The 6,159-nt window shown below is 52.4% G+C and overlaps 1 protein-coding gene across 1 annotated transcript in view; it reads right to left on the bottom strand.

Annotated features, from left to right (window-relative positions):
* Positions 1–5,384, bottom strand: part of LOC144954220 (uncharacterized) — a gene marked incomplete at its 3' end in the record, with an annotated part of 21,929 nt that extends 16,545 nt beyond the window's left edge. Inside the window, exons 1-3 of the mRNA XM_078884771.1 lie at positions 5,170–5,384; positions 3,628–3,835; positions 2,894–2,973 (exon numbers count right to left, since the gene is read on the bottom strand). The remainder of the gene's footprint in view (positions 1–2,893; positions 2,974–3,627; positions 3,836–5,169) is intronic.
* Positions 5,385–6,159: the final 775 nt, after the last annotated feature.

The following is a 6,159-nucleotide window of genomic DNA, read 5'->3' as shown; positions in this document are numbered from 1 at the left end:
GCACCGCTCCGCTTTCTCCCACAATGCACTGCTCCGCTTTCCCCCACAATGCACCGCTCCGCTTTCCCCCACAATGCACCGCTCCGCTTTCTCCCACAATGCACCGCTCCACTTTCTCCCACAATGCATCGCTCCACTTTCTCCCACAATGCATTACAATGTGTGTTGAGTCTGTGGGTGTCTCTGTGAGTCTCTGTGAGTCTCTGCGTGTCTCTGTGTGAGTCTCTGCGTGTCTCTGTGTGAGTCTCTGTGTGTCTCTATGTGTCTTTGTGAGTCTCTGTGTGTCTCTGTGTGTCTCTGTGTGTCTTTGTGAGTCTCTGCGTGTCTCTGTGTGAGTCTCTGCGTGTCTCTGTGTGAGTCTCTGTGTGTCTCTATGTGTCTTTGTGAGTCTCTGTGTGTCTCTGTGTGTCTTTGTGAGTCTCTGCGTGTCTCTGTGTGAGTCTCTGCGTGTCTCTGTGTGAGTCTCTGTGTGTCTCTATGTGTCTTTGTGAGTCTCTGTGTGTCTCTGTGAGTGTCTCTGTGCGTCACTGTGTCACTGTGTGTGAGTGTCACTCTGTGTGTGTCACTGTGTGAGTGAGTCTCTCTCTGTGTGAGTGTAACTCTGTGTGTGTCTCTGTGTGTGTGTCACTGTGTGTGTCACTGTGTGTGTGTCACTGTGTGTGTGTCACTGTGTGTGTGTCACTGTGTGTGTGTCACTGTGTGTGTCACTGTGTGTGTGTCACTGTGTGTGTCACTGTGTGTGTGTGTCACTGTGTGTGTCACTGTGTGTGTCACTGTGTGTGTGTCACTGTGTGTGTCACTGTGTGTGTGTGTGTCACTGTGTGTGTGTGTGTCACTGTGTGTGTGTCACTGTGTGTGTGTGTGTGTCACTGTGTGTGTGTCACTGTGTGTGTCACTGTGTGTGTGTCACTGTGTGTGTGTCACTGTGTGTGTGTGTGTGTGTGTCACTGTGTGTGTGTGTCACTGTGTGTGTCACTGTGTGTGTGTGTCACTGTGTGTGTGTCACTGTGTGTGTGTCACTGTGTGTGTGTGTCACTGTGTGTGTGTGTCACTGTGTGTGTGTGTGTCACTGTGTGTGTGTGTCACTGTGTGTGTGTGTCACTGTGTGTGTCACTGTGTGTGTGTGTCACTGTGTGTGTGTGTCACTGTGTGTGTCACTGTGTGTGTGTGTGTCACTGTGTGTGTGTGTGTGTGTCACTGTGTGTGTGTGACTGTGTGTGTGTGTGTGTCACTGTGTGTGTGTGTGTCACTGTGTGTGTGTCACTGTGTGTGTGTCACTGTGTGTGTGTGTGTCACTGTGTGTGTGTCACTGTGTGTGTCACTGTGTGTGTCACTGTGTGTGTGTCACTGTGTGTGTGTGTGTGTCTGTGTGTGTGTCACTGTGTGTGTGTGTCACTGTGTGTGTCACTGTGTGTGTGTGTCACTGTGTGTGTGTCTGTGTGTGTGTGTCACTGTGTGTGTGTCACTGTGTGTGTAACTGTGTGTGTGTGTCACTGTGTGTGTGTGTCACTGTGTGTGTGTCACTGTGTGTGTGTGTGTGTCACTGTGTGTGTGTCACTGTGTATGTGTCACTGTGTGTGTCACTGTGTGTGTGTGTGTCTGTGTGTGTGTGTCACTGTGTGTGTGTGTCACTGTGTGTGTCACTGTGTGTGTGTGTCACTGTGTGTGTGTGTGTCACTGTGTGTGTGTGTCACTGTGTGTGTGTGTCACTGTGTGTGTCACTGTGTGTGTGTGTCACTGTGTGTGTGTGTCACTGTGTGTGTCACTGTGTGTGTGTGTGTGTCACTGTGTGTGTGTGACTGTGTGTGTGTGTGTGTCACTGTGTGTGTCACTGTGTGTGTGTGTGTGTGTCTGTGTGTGTGTGACTGTGTGTGTGTGTGTGTCACTGTGTGTGTCACTGTGTGTGTGTGTGTGTCACTGTGTGTGTGTCACTGTGTGTGTCACTGTGTGTGTCACTGTGTGTGTGTGTCACTGTGTGTGTCACTGTGTGTGTCACTGTGTGTGTCACTGTGTGTGTCACTGTGTGTGTCACTGTGTGTGTGTGTCACTGTGTGTGTGTGTCACTGTGTGTGTGTGTGTCACTGTGTGTGTGTGTCACTGTGTGTGTCACTGTGTGTGTGTCACTGTGTGTGTGTGTGTGTCACTGTGTGTGTCACTGTGTGTGTCACTGTGTGTGTGTGTGTCACTGTGTGTGTCACTGTGTGTGTGTGTCACTGTGTGTGTCACCTTGACGTGTGTCACTGTGTGTGTCACTGTGTGTGTCACTGTGTGTGTCACTGTGTGTGTCACTGTGTGTGTGTGTGTCACTGTGTGTGTGTGTGTCACTGTGTGTGTCACTGTGTGTGTCACTGTGTGTGTGTGTGTCACTGTGTGTGTGTCACTGTGTGTGTGTGTCACTGTGTGTGTGTGTCACTGTGTGTGTCACTGTGTGTGTGTGTCACTGTGTGTGTCACTGTGTGTGTCACTGTGTGTGTGTGTGTCACTGTGTGTGTGTGTGTGTGTCACTGTGTGTGTCACTGTGTGTGTGTGTCACTGTGTGTGTGTGTGTGTGTCACTGTGTGTGTCACTGTGTGTGTGTGTCTGTGTGTGTGTCACTGTGTGTGTGTCACTGTGTGTGTCACTGTGTGTGTGTGTGTCACTGTGTGTGTCACTGTGTGTGTGTGTGTCACTGTGTGTGTGTGTGTGTGTGTCACTGTGTGTGTGTGTGTGTGTCACTGTGTGTGTCACTGTGTGTGTGTGTCACTGTGTGTGTGTGTGTCACTGTGTGTGTGTGTCACTGTGTGTGTGTGTGTCACTGTGTGTGTGTGTCACTGTGTGTGTGTGTGTCACTGTGTGTGTGTGTCACTGTGTGTGTGTGTGTGTGTGTCACTGTGTGTGTCACTGTGTGTGTCACCTTGACGTGTGTCACTGTGAGGAGCCCAGACTCGGCAGAACGCTTCGACGACAGCACACTGAGACGAGAGCCGTCAACGTCTGGGACATCAACAACATCAACAACATCAACAACAACATCAACATCATCAACAACATCAACAACGTCAACAACATCATCAACAACATCATCATCAACATCATCAACAACATCATCAACAACATCATCATCAACAACATCATCAACAACATCACATCAACATCAACATCAACAACAACATCAACAACATCAACAACATCATCATCATCAACAACATCAACAACATCATCATCAACAACATCAACATCAACAACATCATCAACATCATCAACATCATCATCAACATCAACACCATCAACAACATCATCATCAACAATATCACATCAACATCATCATCATCAACATCATCATCAACATCATCATCAACATCACCAACATCATCATCACCACCATCACCAACATCATCACCAACATCATCATGATGATGATGGTGGTGATGTGTAGTGGTGGTGATGGTGGTGATGATGATGATGTTGATGGTGATGATGATGTTGATGATGATGGTGATGATGATGGTGATGATGATGGTGATGTTGATGGTGATGGTGATGATGATGATGGTGATGATGATGTTGATGATGATGATGTTGATGGTGATGATGATGGTGATGATGGTGGTGATGGTGATGTAGGTGATGTTGGTGATGGTGATGTACCTCTGTGCGATGGGGCGATGATGTTCAGAGAGTGCAGGTAGGCAGCGCTGCTGATGTGCGATGGGCACACGGTGATGGCAGTGCCAAGCCCTGTGACCTCCATCAGCACCATCACCACAGAACCATCACCGCCATCACCGCCATCACCACCATCACCACCATCACCACCATCAGCGGCCTTCAGAGACTTCGAAAGTTGCACCATCACCTGGAACAGACATCACCATCACCACCATCATCATCATCACCATCATCATCACCACCATCATCATCATCATCACCACCATCACCATCACCACCACCACCACCATCACCACCACCATCACCATCATCATCACCACCATCATCATCATCACTACCATCATCATCATCACCATCATCATCACCACCATCATCATCATCATCACCATCATCATCACCACCATCATCATCACCACCATCATCATCATCACCATCATCATCATCACCATCACCATCATCACCGTCATCATCACCATCATCATCATCACTACCATCACCACCACCATCATCATCATCACCATCATCATCACCATCATCATCACCATCATCACCGTCATCATCACCATCATCATCATCATCACCATCATCATCATCACCATCACCATCATCACCGTCATCATCACCATCATCATCATCACTACCATCACCACCACCATCATCATCATCACCATCATCATCACCATCATACTCATCATCACCATCATCACCACCATCATCACCATCATCACCATCACCACCATCACTACCACCACCATCACCACCACCATCACCACCACCATCACCACCACCACCACCATCACCACCATCACCACCACCACCACCACCATCACCACCATCACCACCATCACCACCATCACTACCACCATCACCACCATCACCACCATCACTACCACCATCATCACCACCACCATCACCACCACCACCACCATCACCACCACCACCACCACCAACACCACCACCACCATCACCACCACCATCATCACCACCACCCCCCCCCCCCATCATCACCATCATCACCACCACCACCACCATCACCACCACCATCACCACCACCATCACCACCACCACCACCAACACCATCACCACCATCACCATCACCACCATCACCACCACCACCATCACCACCACCACCACCATCACCACCACCACCACCACCACATTCACCACCACCATCACCACCACCACCACCACCATCACCACCACCACCACCATCACCACCACCACCACCATCACCACCACCACCACCACCACCATCACCACCACCACCACCACCATCATCACCATCACCACCACCACCATCATCACCACCACCACCACCATCACCACCACCACCACCACCACCATCACCACCATCACCACCATCACCACCACCACCATCACCACCACCATCACCACCATCACCACCACCACCACCATCACCACCATCACCACCATCACCACCACCACCACCACCACCATCACCACCACCCCCCCCATCACCACCACCATCACCACCATCACCACCACCACCACCACCATCACCTTTTCAATCTCAAACTTCATTTCAAGGTCCGTGGATTCGACTTCTTCCGCTGTTGCTTCGTCACCGGCGGTTGTGCCGGCGGTGGTGGCGGTTGTGCCGGTGGTGGCGGTAGTGGTGGTGGTGGCGGTGGTGGTGGTGGTGGTGGTGGTTGTGTCCGTCAGCTCCCCGCTGTCTGTGAGGTCCTCCTCCGCAGACTGGTACAAGTCTGAGTCCGTGTCTGGACACGGACACACACAGACAGAGGCAAAGCTCCCCCAGGTAGCCTCTAGCGGGGCTGTAGGGGCAAGTGCTGTTGGTAGACACACAGCCATCCACCCACTCACCCACCCACCCACTCACCCACCCACTCACTCACCCACCCACCCACCCACTCACCTACTCACCCACTCACCCACCCACACACTCACCCCACCCACCCACTCACTCACCTACCCACCCACTCACCCACTCACCCACTCACCCACCCACACACTCACCCACCCACTCACCCACTCACCCACCCACTCACCCCACTCACCCACCCACACACTCACCCACCCACCCACACACTCACCCACCCACCCCACACACTCACCCACCCACTCACCCACTCACCCACCCACTCACCCACTCACCCCACCCACCCACTCACCCACCCACCCACCCACCCACCACCCACCCACTCACCACCCACCACCACCACCACCCACCCACCACCCACCCACCCACTCACCCACCCACCCACTCACCCACCCACCCACCCACCCCCACCCACCCACCCACTCACCCACCACACCCACCCACCCACCACCCACCCACCCACCCACCCACTCACCCACCCACCCACCCACCCACTCACCCACTCACCCACCCACCCACTCACCCATCCACCCACCCACCCACTCACCCACCCACTCACCCACTCACTCACCGACCCACCCACTCACCCACCCACCCACTCACCCACCCACCCACTCACCCACCCACCCACCCACTCACCCACCCACCCA

The sequence above is a fragment of the Lampetra fluviatilis genome, unplaced genomic scaffold (assembly GCF_964198595.1).
Source record: "Lampetra fluviatilis unplaced genomic scaffold, kcLamFluv1.1 SCAFFOLD_1190, whole genome shotgun sequence".
Taxonomy (NCBI): domain Eukaryota; kingdom Metazoa; phylum Chordata; class Hyperoartia; order Petromyzontiformes; family Petromyzontidae; genus Lampetra; species Lampetra fluviatilis.
This window is presented reverse-complemented; position numbering and strand designations above follow the sequence as displayed.